Below are 19,901 nucleotides of genomic sequence, written 5' to 3'. Positions count from 1 at the left end.
ATGAATTGTGCATAGATAAACAAAGTAAATTGCATAAATTAAATATTGTAGGGTACAGTACAAATTATCTGATGTCACTTAGCATGTGATGCGACAGGGAGTTCAGAAGTAAAATGGCCTGAGGGAAGAAGCTGCTTCCCATCCTGACCATTCTTGTTTTTAAGCATCGGACTCTCTTTTCTGATGGTAGAATGTCTAAGAGGATGTCGGATGGATGGGTGGGATCCTTGATGATAATAAGGTCCCTGTGTACACAGCGCTCCTGATAAAATGTCCCCGATGGATGGTAGGGAAACCTCTACGATCCTTTTGGCTGTTCTCACAATCCTTTGTAGGAACATCCAGACCGATGCTCCCATACCAGACGGAGATGCACCTTTTCAGGATGCTGTCAATGGTGCTACTGTAAAATTAATTTAAAATGGTTGGGGGAGGGGAGAGCCTCACTTGCCCCAATCTCTTCTGGAAGTGTAGGTGCTGCTCTGCCTTTTTATTTGGGAGAAGATATTGAGGGACCAGGTGAGGTTGTTCCTGATGTGAACTTGGTGCACTTACCTCCTTCTACGGAGGATCTATAAGGGAGAGGGAGTGGTTCATCTGCAGCTTCCTAAAGTTCACAATCATTTCCTTGGTCGTCTTCACATTCAGACTTTGATTGTACTCTCACACCAGTCCACCAGCTGTTCCATTTCCTCTCTGTACTCTGACTCATTGTTAATGAGGTCAACCACTGATGTGTTATCTGCAAGTTTGTTACAGTTTCAGCTGAATTCTGTGACAGTCATGCGATGGTAGTGTGAACAGCAATGGGCTGAGCACACAGTCCTGGGGAGTGGCAGTACTCAGTGTAATGGGACTAGAGAAGTTGCTGCCCCCACTGACTGACTGTGGCATTTCTGTTTTTGAAAAGTCCAGGATCCAGTAACAGAGGGAGGCGTTGAGACACAGCAAGGACAGTTTCCCCACCAGGTTCTGGGGTCTGAGGTGTTAAATGCTGAAATGAAGTCTATAAAAAGCAACCTGGCATATGAGGCCCCATTTTCCAGGTGGGACAGGATGGAGTGGATGCCAGAAGCTATGGCATTGTCAGTGGATCATTTGGAGCAGTAAGTGAACTGGACAGGATCGAATGTAATTGTGTTAAAGGCTTTAATGTGCTCTGTGAGCAACCGCTTAAAGCATTTCATAATGGTTGATGTTAATACCACAGGATGACAGTCATTTAGGTAGGTTACTTTTGCTTTCTGTGGCACTGGATGGTTGGTGCCTTGAGGGAACAATAGACTGTTCCAGAGAGATGTTGAATTTGTCTGTTGGCATCTCATTTTGTTGGGCTGCACGGTCTTTCAGAACCCGGCCTGGTATGATATGGGGCCCCATGGGTTGATTCTAGCCAGGGTCTTCCTCACCTCAGCTTCAGCCAGATGGAATGTCTGCTCCTCTTGGGGAGGGGGGGTGGGTGGGAGAGGTTTCTTCCTCACCAGAACTTTGTTCTGTGCATCAAATGGGTATTAAAGACATTCAGCCTGTCGGGGAGTGAGATATTTTGGTTGCTGATGTTCAGAGTAGAATTGTAATCTGTAATCCTAATTTCCTGCCACATGTGCCTCATGTCTCTCATATCATAGAAGTGGTTGTATATGCTCTGAAAATACGCCCGTTTTGTCTTCCTGATGAAGCAGGAAAGCATGGTTCTTGCTTCCCTGAAAGTTGTCATGTCCCCGATCTAATGAAACCTTACTATGCAGCAAGCCGTGGCTTCTGATTTGCCCTTACACGGATAAGAAATAGTTAAAAAGATATATTAAAAAAAGACAATCTATGTTACAAATTATCTATTTAAATGAAATACAGAACAACTTAGAATACTGCCAATAGTACTACAGTACTATAATAGTTATTGACAGAGGAGTTTATCCAGTGTATGCAGTGAATAAAATTGGCACAGACAACTAGTGCAGATAATGGACTGATTTCAATGATTGCATCTTCCAAATCTTCACTTTCATTGTAATATTCAAGATGATTTTTGATACCTTGGAATTATTTGTAGTTCTTGTTGAAGTAGTGAAATCGTTTCATTTTCACTCCTAGCCATTTCTGGTATTTCTAAGCCTGAATGCTTGAAACTGCAGTGAGCAAAACTTTTCAGAATTGTCTTACTGCTGTTTACTTGCCAACTATCAGTGACAAAAATCACTGCTCTTTGAATGCAAAAACACACAACTGACGCTATTTAAAAACTCTTCGCTCTAAGTATGGTGTAGTGCGGCCACACAATTGCTTGTGAATGATGCCAGTTAGAACCTGTTCGGCACCAGTCTCCTGTCCCAATTAAGTGGCATAGTGTCCCAAATAAATAGAGGGAATCCCGGCAATTTTCTTGATGTTTGTTATTTAAAGGTTGAACTAAATAAGTGGTTGCCCCGATTAACCGATGGCCCAATTAACTGGAGTGCACCATATTTGTAATCAGAACTGAAAAAAGATCAATAAAACTTTGAACTGAAGAGAAGGTGGAGAGCGCAGGGGAATTGTCTTTAATAAGATGTGGACCAAATTTATTAAGGTAATAACCACTTCAAATATCCGCCGTTGAAACAAAGTGATACAGAAATGATTTGAAATTGTTCTGGGACTGCTCCTTGAAGCATTGTTGGGAGTAATTGCAGAGGCCAGAGACAGGATAATAAAATAGTGAACTGAAGTTGGCAAGTGTAGAACAAATAAGGATTTTACCTACAGTGTATCTAAAGTATTTTATTTAAAATTAAATAGATTATGATGATGCTTTACAGAGTTAGTTTTATAGAAAATTGGGGAAAAGCTGCAGTTGCTGAAAATGTGAAATTAAAACAGAAAATGATAAGATGATGAAAACCCAGCAGAAATTGCAACTTCTGTGGGGGGTGGGGGAGAGAAAGGGTCAATCTTTTAGACTGAAAGTCTTTTGTTTGTTTTGTAGAAGTCAAAATTAAATGATGCCACCCAATATCAGCATTGCATTTTTCTAAATTGGGTGTAATAAATTTGGACACAGGGTAAGGAGACCTTTCGTTTCCATTTGCTTTTTATTCATCCCAATCTGCAGATGACTGATCACTGTTGCATAAGAATTTTGCTCTTTATATTGTGTCAATCTTTCTTTTTAGAGAATTTGGCACTTTGACTGTTTCTGTAATATTGTACCAATTTTGTTCTTGGTAATGACCTCAGTGAGAATCAGGTTTTGGTCACCTTATAATATCTTAAATAGCTTGCTCAAAAAGGACTTTAATTGTATGTTGAAAGATACAAGTCTTAGATCCTGTAGTGAATACTAACCTATTGCTTCTCGTGTCACTCCCGAATGGTACTGCTGCAGCTCTGTTATAACACTATAGTGATGGTACTTGTCTATTTTTTTCGTATTCTGTGTTGCAATTAGAATATACAAGTTAGATGTTCAAAAACCTTTCAGTGGCACACATAATTAAATTGAAAGGTTCAACTACTGATAGAGGAGAACGTAAGAGGAAGACGAGTATGTGGGTGAGTTTCTAAGTTGAGAAGCTTGCATTAATATTTACCAAGGAGAGGGGTGTGAAGGATAGGGAGATCAGTGTGGAGAATGCTAACGTGGCAGTCCATTTTGAGAGTAGTGTCAGACCTCTTAAAGAACTTTAAGATGATAAGGGCCTGATGCGATTTATTCACATTATTGAGGGTAGTAAGTGGTGAGATTGCTGGTGCCTCGACCAATATCTTTATGTCCTCTCTAGTCACAGGCAAGGTCCTGGAGGACTGGTGAGTAGCTAATGTTGCTCCAATATTCAAGAAAAGAAATAGGGATAAATCTAGAAACTATCAAGTGGTAAGGAAGTTGCTGGAGGAGAATTTGAGACAGAGTTTATGGGCATTTGGAAAACTATGGCTAATTGAGGACAGTAAGCATAGCTTTCTGTGGGGCAAGTCACATCTTATTAATATGTTTGAGTTTTTTGAGGTGAGGAAGGTAGATGTGGATAATGTCTATATGCATTTTGGTAAGATGTTTGACGAGGTCTCTCTTGCAAGGCTCAGTCAGAAGATTAAAATGCATGGGATCCATGTGAGTTGTCTGGTTGCATTCAGAATTGACTTACCCACAGAAGAAAGAGGGTAGTGGTCGATGAGATTTATTCTGGTTAGAGATCTGTGAATGGTGGTATTCTGCTGGAATCTGTATTGGGACATCTACGATATATACAAATGATCTGGATGAAAATGTAGGTGGGTGGGTGGGTTGGTAAGTTTGCAGATGATATGAAGATTGACCGTGCTATAGACCATGTGGAAGACTGCCAGAGGACACAATGGGATATAGATCAGTTGCAGATATGGGTGGAGAAATGGCAGATGGTGTTTAGCCTGGGAGATCAAACATTAATAATAATTAAACAAATAATAATTCATAGCAAGACATCTAATAGTGTTAATGTGCAGAGAGATTATAGGGTCAAAACTCATAGCTCTCTGAAGGTGGCTACATAGGATGGTAAAGAATTCATATATGCAAACAACAGGAATTCTGCAGATGCTGGAAATTCAAGCAACACACATAAAAGTTGCTGGTGAACGCAGCAGGCCAGGCAGCATCTCTAGGAAGAGGTGCAGTCGACGTTTCAGGCCGAGACCCTTGGTCAGGACTAACTGAAGGAAGAGTGAGTAAGGGATTTGAAAGTTGGAGGGAGAGGGGGAGATCCAAAATGATAAGAGAAGACAGGAGGGGGAGGGATGGAGCCAAGAGCTGGACAGGTGATAGGCAAAAGGGATACGAGAGGATCATGGGACAGGAGGTCCGGGAAGAAAGACAAGGGGGGGGACCCAGAGGATGGGCAAGGGGTATATTCAGAGGGACAGAGGGAGAAAAAGGAGAGTGAGAGAAAGAATGTGTGTATAAAAATAAGTAACAGATGGGGTACGAGGGGGAGGTGGGGCATTAGCGGAAGTTAGAGAAGTCGATGTTCATTCTAGCGGAATTAGTCCTTACTCTTAATAATTTCTCCTTTGGCTCCTCCCACTTCCTCCAAACTAAAGGTGTAGCTATGGGCACCCATATGGGTCCTAGCTATGCCTGCCTTTTTGTTGGCTTTGTGGAACAATCTATGTTCCGTGCCTATTCTGGTATCTGTCCTTCACTTTTCCTTCGCTACATTGACGACTGCATTGGCGCTGCTTCCTGCAGACATGCAGAGCTCATTGACTTTATTAACTTTGCCTCCAACTTTCACCCTGCCCTCAAGTTTACCTGGTCCAGTTCCGACACCTCCCTCCCCTTTCTAGATCTTTCTGTCTCTGGAGACAGCTTATCCACTGATGTCTACTATAAGCCTACTGACTCTCACAGCTATCTGGACTATTCCTCTTCTCACCCTGCCTCTTGCAAAAACGCCATCCCCTTCTCGCAATTCCTCCGTCTCCGCCGCATCTGCTCTCAGGATGAGGCTTTTCATTCTAGGACGAGGGAGATGTCTTCCTTTTTTAAAGAAAGGGGCTTCCCTTCCTCCACTATCAACTCTGCTCTTAAACGCATCTCCCCCATTTCACGTACATCTGCTCTCACTCCATCCTCCCGCCACCCCACTAGGAATAGGGTTCCCCTGGTCCTCACCTACCACCCCACCAGCCTCCGGGTCCAACATATTATTCTCCGTAACTTCCGCCACCTCCAACGGGATCCCACCACTAAGCACATCTTTCCCTCCCTCCCCTCTCTGCATTCCGCAGGGATCGCTCCCTACGCAACTCCCTTGTCCATTCGTCCCCCCCATCCCTCACCACTGATCTCCCTCCTGGCACTTATCCGTGTAAGTGGAACAAGTGCTACACATGCCCTTACACTTCCTCCCTTACCACCATTCAGGGCCCCAAACAGTCCCTCTGGGTGAGGCAACACTTCACCTGTGAGTCGGCTGGGGTGATATACTGCATCCGGTGCTCCCGATGTGGCCTTTTATATATTGGCAAGACCCGACGCAGACTGGGAGACCGCTTTGCTGAACACCTACGCTCTGTCTGCCAGAGAAAGCAGGATCTCCCAGTGGCCACACATTTTAATTCCACATCCCATTCCCATTCTGACATGTCTATCCACGGCCTCCTCTACTGTAAAGGTGAAGCCACACTCAGGTTGGAGGAACAACACCTTATATTCCGTCTGGGTAGCCTCCAACCTGATGGCATGAACATTGACTTCTCTAACTTCTGCTAATGCCCCACCTCCCCCTTGAACCCCACCTGTTACTTATTTTTATACACACATTCTTTCACTCCTTTTTCTCCCTCTGTCCCTCTGAATATACCCCTTGCCCATCCTCTGGGTCCCCCCCACTTGTCTTTCTTCCCGGACCTCCGGTCCCATGATCCTCTCATATCCCCTTTGCCAATCACCTGTCCAGCTCTTGGCTCCATCCCTCCCCCTCCTGTCTTCTCCTATCATTTTGGATCTCCCCCTCCCCCTCCAACCTTCAAGTCCCTTACTCACTCTTCCTTCAGTTAGTCCTGATGAAGGGTCGCGGCCTGAAACGTCGACTGCACCTCTTCCTAAAGAATTCATATGACATGTTTGCCTTTATTAATCAAGGAATTGAGTTTTAAAGTCAGGAAATTAGGTTGCAGCTTTGTAAAACTCAAGTTAGTCCGTAAATGGAGTATTGCATTCATTTTTGGTTGCCATGTTATTGAAAGGATGTCGAGGCTTTGGAGTAGGGGCTGAAGAGATTCATCATGATGCTGCCTCAATTAGAAGGCATGCTTTATATAAATGAGGTTAACTTGGGTTGTTTTCTCTGGAGTGGAGCAACTGAGGGGAAATTTGATAGAAGTTTATGAGAGACATAGATATAGAAGACTTCTAGTATTATTTTCGTCAGTATTGAAATGTCTACTACCAGAGGGCTTGCATTTAAAATGAGAGGCGATATGTTCAAAGTTAACAGGTTACACAAGTTTGTTTTTACCCAGTGTAGTGATTGCTTGGAATGCACTTCCAGAGAGGTTGTGGAGGCAAATTGATCGAGGCATTCAGGAGACTCCTAGATAAACATGTGATATGCAGGAAATTGAAAAATATAGACGGTATGTAGGCAGAAAGCATTAGTTTAGTTGGGTATTTGATTATCAATTTTGTTAGTTCAGCATAACATTGTAGGCCAAACGATCTGTTCCTGTGCTGTACTGTTGTATAGAATCATAGAATCATAGAAAATAGGTGCAGGAGTAGGCCATTCAGCCCTTCGAGCCTGCACCGCCATTTATTATGATCATGGCTGATCATCCAACTCAGAACACCGCCCCAGCCTTCCCTCCATACCCCCTGACCCCCGTAGCCACAAGGGCCATATCTAACTCCCTCTTAAATATAGCCAATGAACTGGCCTCAACTGTTTCCTGTGGCAGAGAATTCCACAGATTCACCACTCTCTGTGTGAAGAAGTTTTTCCTAATCTCAGTCCTAAAAGGCTTCCCCTCTATCCTCAAACTGTGACCCCTCGTTCTGGACTTCCCCAACATCGGGAACAATCTTCCTGCATCTAGCCTGTCCAATCCCTTTAGGATCTTATACGTTTCAATCAGATCCCCCCTCAATCTTCTAAATTCCAACGAGTACAAGCCCAGTTCATCCATTCTTTCTTCATATGAAAGTCCTGCCATCCCAGGAATCAATCTGGTGAACCTTCTCTGTACTCCCTCTATGGCAAGGATGTCTTTCCTCAGATTAGGGGACCAAAACTGCACACAATACTCCAGGTGTGGTCTCACCAAGGCCTTGTACAACTGCAGTAGTACCTCCCTGCTCCTGTACTCAAATCCTCTCGCTATAAACGCCAGCATACCATTCGCCTTTTTCACCGCCTGCTGTACCTGCATGCCCACTTTCAATGACTGGTGTATTATGACACCCAGGTCTCGTTGCACCTCCCCTTTTCCTAATCGGCCACCATTCAGTTAATAATCTGTTTTCCTATTTTTGCCACCAAAGTGGATAACTTCACATTTATCCACATTAAATTGCATCTGCCATGAATTTGCCCACTCACCCAACTTATCCAAGTCACCCTGCATCCTCTTAGCATCCTCCTCACAGCTAACACTGCCACCCAGCTTCGTGTCATCCGCAAACTTGGAGATGCTGCATTTAATTCCCTCATCCAAGTCATTAATATATATTGTAAACAACTGGGGTCCCAGCACTGAGCCTTGCGGTACCCCACTAGTCACCGCCTGCCATTCTGAAAAGGTCCCGTTTATTCCCACTCTTTGCTTCCTGTCTGCTAACCAACTCTCCACCCACACCAATACCTTACCCCCAATACCGTGTGCTTTAAGTTTGCACACTAATCTCCTGTGTGGGACCTTGTCAAAAGCCTTCTGAAAATCCAAATATACCACATCCACTGGTTCTCCCCTATCCACTCTACTAGTTACATCCTCAAAAAATTCTATGAGATTTGTCAGACATGATTTTCCTTTCACAAATCCATGCTGACTTTGTCCGATCATTTCACCGCTTTCCAAATGTGCTGTTATCACATCCTTGATAACTGACTCCAGCAGTTTCCCCACCACCAACGTTAGGCTAACCGGTCTATAATTCCCCGGTTTCTCTCTCCCTCCTTTTTTAAAAAGTGGAGTTACATTAGCCACCCTCCAATCCTCAGGAACTAGTCCAGAATCTAACGAGTTTTGAAAAATTATCACTAATGCATCCACTATTTCTTGGGCTACTTCCTTAAGCACCCTGGGATACAGACCATCTGGCCCTGGGGATTTATCTGCCTTCAATCCCTTCAATTTACCTAACACCACTTCCCTACTAACATGTATTTCCCTCAGTTCCTCCATCTCACTGGACCCTCTGTCCCCTACTATTTCTGGAAGATTATTTATGTCCTCCTTAGTGAAGACAGAACCAAAGTAATTATTCAATTGGTCTGCCATGTCCTTGCTCCCCATAATCAACTCACCTGTTTCTGCCTGCAGGGGACCTACATTTGTCTTTACCAGCCTTTTCCTTTTTACGTATCTATAAAAGCTTTTACAGTCCGTTTTTATGTTCCCTGCCAGTTTTCTCTCATAATCTTTTTTCCCCTTCCTAATTAAGCCCTTTGTCCTTCCTCTGCTGAACTCTGAATTTCTCCCAGTCCTCAGGTGAGCCACTTTCTCTGGCTAATTTGTATGCTGCTTCTTTGGAATTGATACTATCCCTAATTTCTCTTGTCAGCCACGGGTGCACTACCTTCCTTGATTTATTCTTTTGCCAAACAGGGATGAACATTTGTTGCAGTTCATCCATGCAACCTTTAAATGCTTGCCATTGCATATCCACTGTCAATCCTTTAAGTGTCATTTGCCAGTCTATCTTAGCTAATTCACGTCTCATACCTTCAAAGTTACCCCTCTTTAAGTTCAGAACCTTTGTTTCTGAATTAACTATGTCACTCTCCATCTTAATGAAGAATTCCACCATAGTATGGTCACTCTTACCCAAGGGGCCTCTCACGACAAGATTGCTAATTAACCCTTCCTCATTGCTCAAAACCCAGTCCAGAATAGCCTGCTCTCTAGTTGGTTCCTCGACATGTTGGTTCAAAAAACCATCCCGCATACATTCCAAGAAAGTATGTTCAAGGTTACTTATTTGGAAGACCACCCTGAAGGGGGTGATTGTATTGATTAAATTTTGATTTGTAGCAGGTACTGTATTCCCTTATAAAGAAATCCTGATTCTCCTTTTTTTTGTCCTTTAAGGTGGAGTGTGTGACTCTTGTACAACTCTTTGTGTCTCCGTGAAATCCAAGCCTAGCAGCAATTCTCATAGTTCTTGAAGGATCTGCTTACTTTTTATCCAGTATGCACCACACTAAAGTTTGCCAGTTATAATTAGCTTATTTTTCTTTGAAGTATGTGCCTTTATGTGATGAAGGTAAAAGATGTCCTTTTGAAGTTAGGAATTTAATAGGAGGCCCTCTGTTGGTAGAGTTTGTTGTAACGTGGATGAAATCACCAGACAGACAGAGTCATTGGTAGATTCAAAGCAGCTTCTTTATTCGACACAACAAGGTACAGCAGGTGTCATATGGACGGAGATGCTTTCGGTAGAAAGGTCTGCTAGCCCAATGAGGGCTCGATATTTATATGCTAAACACAAAGGCAATCGCTACTTAAAAAGTTATAGACAATGCTTCCTATTGAAGCTACATACAAAATATCACACCTCCTAACTTCATCCTTTCCTTCCGATGCCAACATGTCTGGGTTGGTATCCACAGCCTTTAGGAATGCAATTAAATCCACAATACATTTATTTGGCATTTTACATGCTAACATGGAAGACAATTAATATTTATAATGTATAGATAATACTGTCTTCGAAACTACGGCATCAGGTCAAACTACGGCGCCAGAAGCATCTGGTATTCACACCTTTTTAGGAAGCGCATTGTTGTGGACTCAATCCACGGTACTTTGTCAAATAGTCAAATAGAAGTCGGGTGGCCAAAGTCATTTAAGTGTAAACAAACCATCTACCCCAAAAAAAACTCACTCTGACAGAGTTCAACCATGGATGTTGTGTCCTAATGTCTATGTGATGTGCCAGCCAGTACATAAATTAGGGTAGTACAATATGGAGAGCAAGCTGTTGCCCATTTAGCATACTCCCACTCTCGATGCAGCTGATGAACCCAAAAGAACAGTAGAGACTGATACAGTTTAGCACCAGTGGTGTTGCAGGAGTTACTAGTCAGTGTTGAATTCATATGTCATAACTAATGAGGGATGCCATAACTAATTTTCTTTTCCTTGGGTTTACTCCTGAAGCCTTCACCATGAGTTGGTATAGTCACAAGGCAGCAGAGGTTTGAGATCAGACTTTTTCTTCTAAATGAGCTGCCAACCGCAGCTGACAAACCCCATCTGCTTGAAATGACTGATGCTAAGGTGCCAGTAACCTGCCTTTACCCCTTCTCCTGTTAGTAGAAATGGTTCTGTCATGCTTAGTAGCTAAGCCACATAGATACTATAATTAACCTTAATCCATGTCAGAAAGGTGCATTGGCTATGATTTATAATATTATTATGAAACTTAGGAAAGCTCCATTTGATAAGATTAGGGTAGATTGGGAACAGGAATTGGGGTCTATCATTTCCGTGGATGACTGGGGGCAGATTTTACAATTAGTCAATACTTCCTCTATCTGTGCTAAACATTCCCTAATTCAATTTAAAGTTGTTCATAGAGCACATATGTCCAAAGATAAATTAGTTCGCTTTTATTCTCATATTAATCCTTTTTGTGATAGATGTCCGGGGCAGATAGCCTCTTTAACTCATATGTTTTGGTCTTGTCCTACTCTGGAAACTTTTTGGAGAGACATTTTTAATATTATCTCCAAGGTATTGAATATAGATATTTCTCCTCACCCTATTACTGCTATCTTTGGACTACCTAAAATTTCCAGTAATCTTTCTCCTTCAGCCCGTAGAATGATTGCATTTCTTACTTTAATGGCGAAAAGATGTATCTTACAACATTGGAAAGAGTTTAATGCTCCAACTACCTTTTTTTGGTTTTCTCAGACGATATTATGCTTGAATTTGGAGAAAATTAGAAGCAATCTTTATGATTCCTCACTTAAATTTGAACAGACCTGGAGATCTTTTATTCAATATTTTCATTTAATGTAATTTTTTTTTCTCCTCTTTTTTTTGCTCCATATTTATATACCCTTCTTGTTTTTTTTTTACTGTTTTTAATGGAGGTCAGGATTGAGGATGTGATTTTAAGTTTTTTTAACTCTGCTTGGTTCCAAGTTAGCCCATTGCTTTGCTTTGCTTTTAGTTAGTTGCACGGTGTTTTTTTTTTCGGTTTTTTTTTTCTCTATTGATATATATATATAAAAATTAGTATACTATTATGTTACCTTAGTATGTTATGTTTAAATTACATTGTTTGTATCATTTTTTTTGTATTAATATCTCCTGTAATTTTATTATATTCTAACAGTGTATTAGTGCCTATATGGCTTACCTTTTTGTATACTTATTCAATAAAAAGATTTAAAAAGAAAGAAAAGCTAAGCCACATGTGAAGGCCAGGAACTCGACTTGATTATCAGAGCTATTTGAGACGCATGCCATTGGGAGCATTTAAGAGGCAGTGAGAGCTTATTCCCCACTATTTCCACCACCCTTCCCCCGACAGCTATGACAACCTTAAGGAATAACCACTGATTACCCTTACAACATTAAGATGTTGAATGTCTCCTAACAACGTTTCCATATGTTAGAGCATTAATACTGATACTAATGCAGTTATAACAATGGGAGACTAAGTACTGGGCTGAACATAAAACTTCTGCCCTGGATTAGACCATTACACTTATTGGTTAAAATCCAGCTAATGGTGCTTATGAGTTATTACACTTGCTTTTGAGACCTTAGACCAGAAAACAATTATATATAATTAGACCACAAAATGACAGAGAGGAAAAATTATGGTAATTGGAAGTATATGGGAATATAGTCTGAGGGACTGACCTAAAAATGGCTTGCTCTCAAATTAGTGATTTGTAAGAAGTAGCTCAAATGCATAATGAAATATTTTAAACGTAGAAGACTAATTTAGTGTTTTAATATCGTTGTCGTAATAGAACAGTGTTATAAAGACTATTAAAGCAAGTACAAGTATTTTAACATGGTGCAAGGTTGAGAAGCAAAGTATGATGGTCAGTTAAGTTAATTGCATGCTTTCTGCAAAAGAAATGTGGTTAAGTAGAACTGTGTTAAAAAAATTTTGCAGACTGTTAAGGTCAGAACAATAATTGAGTCTATTGGGATTGTGTTTGTAGCAGACAGATTATCAGGCATAGAACAAGTACATTAAATCTTAATAATATTCTTTAAACAATAAATTGGTGGCAGAACACTGATTAAAAGAGAAATAGAATAAAGGTGGGGTTGAAACATACAAAGGGCCATATCAATAAAGCAGTTTGTGCTTGCAACAGAGTCCAAGACAATTAGCATTAGGGTCCCACACAAGAGTGGCACAGTCTGAGAGATAAAACCAGGATGATGAAGAACAGTTACAGCTGCAGATATTTAAACTGGGAGAGAAGTGAATACAGAAAACTCAGCCAGGTGGAGGAGATTTTGCAGCAAACAAAACACAGCAGATGGAAAAGAGACTTTCCCATCTCTTGTTTTAAGGAACAAATTGATTATCATTAGTAGGTAATGCACTTTTTTTACTTGGTGCAATTTCGTCGTCGTCATAGGTCGCATCTGGAATTTCTAGTTGGCGGATGATTTCCCTCCACGCCGCTCTGACATATTGGGAAATCATGTACGTGGCAGATTACAGCAGCGGTTTGCCTTTGCCTTCTGCCGGGTGAGTTTAAAGAGGACACCACCTCTTGCAGTGGATGACCAGAGCCTTGTCATGCTCTTAGCATTCCACCAACGCCTGCTGGCCTGCCTTCTTGACCGTTGGACCATTAATTGGTCTCTTCTGCTCAATCTGCCATGGCCGGACTTCACATGCTGGGATAGGCTCAATCCCCTACCTCACCGAGGGTCGAAGACCCGTCGGCTATCCTCACCTGGTTTGGCCCATCTGCCGAGACGGTTTACCAGGGTGTGGCGGCTGCACGTGTTACAGCTACTTGGAGCCACAGGTGAGAGCTGAGTGCCAGGTGCGGACCAAAGGTGGACGAACTGTCCTGAAAAGGGCACGGCAGGCCCCCCATCAGAGGTGCTACCCCTCCCTAGACACCCCATATATCTCCGGTGCAATTTAATGCAGTGGAAATGGTGCCTTCTTAGAGATAATGGAAAACACCAGGAATTGGAGCTAAAAGAAAGTATCTTGGGGGGGGGGAGAGAGACTAATTAGAGACATTAAACGAAATGAAAACTGATAAACCCCTGGACCTCACTGGCTGCATCTCAATGTTTTGTAGGAGGTGGAAAATGTGATTAACACCTGAGTACATCTAAGATGGAGGTTAATTAATGTTTTGATATTAAGTTATCAATGGATTAGGAGGTTCATGGAAGAAAGTGGTGCTGGGGTGAAAGTTCACTCACAGTCTTAATTGTATAGTGGAGCAGGCTCAAGTGGTTGGGCAACATTTTCCTACTTTATGTTGCAGAGGAAATAAAAACAAATACCGTATTACTGAAGGAATAAACTTTATTTGCTGGAATTTATACTTGTTAGCATATATTAGTGATTCAATTTAAAAGTCAAAGAAGTTCACTGTCTTCCTATTCATCTTTAGTATTTAAAAAAAACAGTATTTGTGAAACATAGATGGGAGTGAAATCACAATTATTGTTTTGTATAGGTAGAATGATTATGAAGGAAAACCTTACATGAATTAAATTGTAATACTTGGTTAGTATAACCTTATACAAATAACTAAGTGATCTAGAAAGAAGAGTATAGAAGGCAAGTGAACAAAGTGCACATAACTCTTATGCACAACCCAGTTTGCTCATTCTATCATGACAATACCTTTTTCCATTATTGTCTTCTTTGACAAAGATAGAGCTTTTATTTATCTGATTCAAAACCAACAAAGTTTTTTAAAGGACTTCTGTCAGCATTTTGCTTTTCAGATCAATGTGACTATGGTGAGCACTTCCACTTTCCAATCGAATCTGATCTATTGGTTGCTTCAGAGTTCAGATAATGTACAGGGGATTAAGCATATTGTAGATGTGCATTCTTGCCCTTATGTTGTGATTCTTCACTAATTTGTCAGTAGATGGCAGCATTACTTTATAAACAGAAGCAAAGAGTTGGAGCTTTAAAAAAAGCTTAAAAAATCCAAGAACATCTCATTCATATAGTTTATTTATGGTTATAACTAGCTAAATTATATGATATTTTGTTCTTTGGCAGTGAGTTAACTTGGTTGTTGTTTCATTATTATTGATGCAATTTGAAATTTATTCAAGGCACACACTGACTATTGGGTAAGGAAAAACTTTGTTTTGTATGCAATCCAGACAGATCATTTTGTTACAAGAATGCAATGAGGTGATACAAGGAAAAACAATAACAGAATGCAGAATAAATTGTTATAGTTACAGATAAAGTGTAATGGAGATAATTAGATGTGAGGCTAGAATGAGGTAGATTTTAAAGTCAAGAGTCCATTTTACTGTACTAGGGGACTGTTCAATATTCTTATAACAGTGGGACAGAAGCTGCCCTTGAGCCTGGTGGTTCAGTGTGGGTGGGGTCTTTGATTGTGTTGGCTTTATATTGGGAAAGTGAGAAGTGTAGACAGAGTCCATGGAGAGGGGGCTGGTTCCACGATGTGGTGAGCTGTGCTGACTACTCTATGCAGTTTCTTGTGGTCTCAGTCAGAGGTATTGTCATACCAAGTCCTGATACATCTGGACAGGATACTTTCCATCAACACACATCAAAGTTGCTGGTGAACGCAGCATGCCAGGCAGCATCTCTAGGAAGAGGTACAGTCGATGTTTCGGGCCAAGACCCTTTGTCAGGACTAACTGAAGGAAGAGCTTGTAAGAGATTTGAAAGTGGGAGGGGGAGGGGGAGATCTGAAATGATAGGAGAAGACAGGAGAGGGAGGGATGGAGCCAAGAGCTGGACAGGTGATTGACAGGATACTTTCCATGGAGCATTGATAAAAATTAGTGAGGGTCAAAGACAAAATGTCAAAATTCTTCAGCTTCCCGAGGAAGTAGAAGCACAGAAACACTTTCTAGACTAGGACAGGGTATTGGTGTTGTTTTCTTTTAGGAACTTAAAGCCTTCAGCCCTCTCGACTTCAGCGCCTTTAATGTAAACAGGACAGTGTGCACTGCCCCTCCTTTCTAAAGTCAATCACCAACTCTTTTATATCTTTGTGTGTACATATATACATATATTCAATCTTTCATGATGATACCCAGAGGTTGGCAAAATAAAGAAGTTGAAGCTGGATGTTGAAGTCCAGGGATCAGTGAGTACAGGGGTCAAAGTCCAAATATCAAAAACTGGAGTTGGCGACTCTGGAGGTTGGAGGTCTGATGTGTATGAGTCTGCAAGTCTGGGGCTAAGCACTGGAAGTTGGAATCTGGGTACTGCCTGTTTGTGAGAATGGGTGGGTGGTTGGCACAGTGGTCTATTGAGGCTGTTGTTGCTTGTGTGGTTCTGCTGAACATTGTGGGCATGCTATAATGGTTCTGGAATATTTGGTGACACTTGTAGGCTAACCCCAGCACATCGCAGGTTGTGTTGGTTGTTAATACAAATGGCACATTTCAATGTACATGTGATAAGTAAATGAATCTGAATCTGATAATGTTTAAGCTTGACTTTTAAAAATTGTTCTCCATTTGTTAGCATTAGGGAGATCAGCCTGGAGATTTTACATGAGTGTTGCATTATGTCTTATGTAATTGCAAATTTCATTTGTGTCCAAAGACAAGGGTATTCTAAAATGTACTGCTTGAGAAACAAGATCAAGGCTTGGTTTAGGGGTTTGGGGAGGGGGGGGAGGCCATGACCCGCATGCCCAGTCAAGACCCGTGTTGTGATTAGTGCCCTTAGAAATTGAGAGGTGGGAAGAGAAAATGGAGCATATTTACAGGCGGTGCTGTGGTGCAGTAAAGGTGATTGGCACTGATAATTTGGGGTGGAAGTTGAGGGAGAAAGCAGAGTCTGTGGTTAGGGCTGAGAAGTTGTGGCAGTGATGAGGTAAATGACAGGGCTGATGGGTGTTACTGATGGTTGGTGTCTGATTCAGGTCTGGGTAATATATACCTAGAAGTATTGCACATATTCTACTCTCCAAAATCTTTCTATTGAATTTTCCTATCTATGAAAATTTGCAAATGCCTCTTCTATTATATTTCCTACCTAAGAAAATTTGCACCCGCAATTAAATTCTAATGTTTTGGTTTTGTTCCTCCATCTCCCCATTTTGTATTTTAGTTAACCGTAATTTTGATTAAGCCTGCAGCAGTCCCAGTTCGTTTACATGTCTTCAGTGTGATCGGAGTGTTGTGTCACTAACTGGAAGGAGAGAAGCACTTTGGAGATAATCCTGTTGTTTTCATGTTGCCAACTAATGGCTGGAAGTAAATAAAGGTCCAGGTTTTTAATGGATTAAAATAATTAATCGCATTTATAATACTTTCATTTCAAATATTAAACAAAAGCATGGAATTTAGCTGATAGAAGTTACAGTGTATATTTGTGTGCAAGCCTTGTGTGTCCCTCCCAAATGCATTATCTTGGTTTTCTGGAATGAACTGCGTTTACCATTTTTCTTCCCTCATCTGATCACCTGAATATATTTCTAACATGTGCAACTTTGTTCTTACTGTCAACAACATGGCTGATCTTAGTATCATTTAAAAATTCCTCAGTCATTCTCAGCAGAATTGAATTTGATATAGTACAAGCTAAATTTATACTTTACCTGTGGTTTCTTATCTTAGAATCAAAATCAGCATCAGGTTTATTATCACCGGCAGCAGTTCAGTGCAATACATAATAAAGAAGAAAAAAAAATAATAAATCAATTACAGTATACGTATGTTGAATAGATTGAAAATCGTGCAAAAAAACAAATAATATATATTAAAAAAGTGAGGTAGTGTTCAAGGGTTCAATGTCCATTTAGGAATTGGATGGCAGAGGGGAAGAAGCTGTTCCTGAATCATTGAGTGTGTGCCTTCAGGCCTCTGTACCTCCTACCTGATGGTTACAGTGAGAAAAGGGCATGCCCTGGGTGCTGGAGGTCGTTAATAATGGATGCTACCTTTCTGAGAGACTGCTCCTTGAAGGTGTCCTGAGCACTTTGTAGTCTAGTATGCAAGATGGAGCTGACTAAATTTACAACGCTCTGCAGCTTCTTTGTGCAGTGCAGTAGCCGACCTCACCACGCCCCCCCATACCTAACAGTGATGCAGCCTGTCAGAATGCTCTCCACAGTCCATCTATAGAAGTTTTTGAGAGTATTTGTTGACATGCCAAATCTCTTCAAACTCCTAATGAAGTAATGTTGCTCTCTTGCCTTCTTTATAACTGCATCGATATGTTGTTACCAGCTTATGTCCTCAGAGATCTTGACACCCAGAAACTTGAAACTGCTCACTCTCTCCATTTCTGATCCCGCTATGAGGATTGGTATGTGTTCCTTCGTCTTGCCCTTCCTGAAGTCCACAATCAACTCTTTGGTCTTACTGACATTGAGTGCCAGGTTGTTGCTGCGACATTACTCCACTAGTTGGCATATCTCGCTCCTGTACGCCCTCTCGTCACCACCTGAGATTCTACCAACAATGGTTGTACCATGAGGAACACCACTAGTCACTGGCAGCCAACCAGAAAAGGCCTCCTTTATTCCCACTTACTGTCTCCTGCCTGTCAGCCATTCCTCTATTCATGCCAGTATCTTTCCTGTAAAACCACAGGATTTTATCTTGTAAAGCAGCCTCATGTGTGGCACATTATCAAATGCCTTCTGAAGATCCAAGTAAATGACATCCACTGCCTCTCCTTTGTCACCCTACATTTCCCAACACTTTATTCGATCTGCCACTTTTTTTTGCCCATTCCTCCAATTTGTCTAAGTTCTGCTGCAATCGCAATGCTTCCTCAGCACTACCTACCCCTCCACCTATCTTCATAACATCCATAAACTTTACCACAAAGCCATTAATTCTATTATCTAAATCACTAACAACAAAGTGAGAAGTAGTGGTCCCAATACTGACCCCTGAGGAATCAGAATCAGAATCAGAATCAGGTTTGTTATCGCCGGCATGTGTTGTGAAATTTGTTAACTTAGCAGCAGCAGTTTAATGCAATACATACTATAGAAGAAAAAAATAAATGTGTAAATCAATAACAGTATACATATATTGAATAAATTAAATATTGTGCAAAAACAGAAATGATATCTATATAATAATACACTTTGGAAGGACAAAGTCCAAGGCAGAGTACAAAGTAAATGGCAGGATACTTGGTAGTGTGGAGGAGCAGAGGGATCTGGGGGTACATGTCCACAGATCCCTGAAAGTTGCCTCACTCACAGGTAGATAGGGTAGTTAAGAAAGCTTATGGGGTGTTACCTTTCATAAGTCGAGGGATAGAGTTTAAGAGTCGCGATTTAATGATGCAGCTCTATAAAAACTCTGGTTAGGTCACACTTGGAGTACTGTGTCCAGTTCTGGTTGTCTCACTATAGGAAGGATGTGGAAGCATTGGAAAGGGTGCAGAGGAGATTTACCGGGATGTTGCCTGGTTTAGAGAGTATGGATTATGATCAGAGATTAAGGGAGCTAGGGCTTTACGCTTTGGAGAGAAGGAGGATGAGAGGAGACATGATAGAGGTGTACAAGATATTAAGAAGAATAGATAGAGTGGATAGCCAGCGCCTCTTCCCCAGGGCACCACTGCTCAATACAAGAGGACATGGCTTTAAGGTAAGGGGTAGGAAGTTCAAAGGGGATATTAGAGGAAGGTTTTTTGAAAGAGAGTGGTTGGTGCATGGAACGCACTGCCTGAGTCAGTGGTGGAGGCAGATACACTAGTGAAGTTTAAGAGACTACTAGACAGGTATATGGAGGAATTTAAGGTGGGAGGTTATATGGGAGGCAGGGTTCGAGGGTCGGCACAACATTGTGGGCCGAAGGGCCTGTAATGTGCTGTACTATTCTATGTTCTATATATATTAAAAAAGTGAGGTAGTGTTCAAGGGTTCAATATCCATTTAGGAATCCAATTGCAGAGGGAAAGAAGCTGTTCCTGAATCACTGAGTGTGTGCCTTCAGGCCTCTACCTCCTACCTGAAGGTAACAGTGAGAAAAGGGCTGCCCTGGGTGCTGGAGGTTCTCAATAA

The sequence above is a fragment of the Mobula birostris genome, chromosome 7 (genome assembly GCF_030028105.1).
Source record: "Mobula birostris isolate sMobBir1 chromosome 7, sMobBir1.hap1, whole genome shotgun sequence".
NCBI classification, from domain to species: domain Eukaryota; kingdom Metazoa; phylum Chordata; class Chondrichthyes; order Myliobatiformes; family Myliobatidae; genus Mobula; species Mobula birostris.
This window is presented reverse-complemented; position numbering follows the sequence as displayed.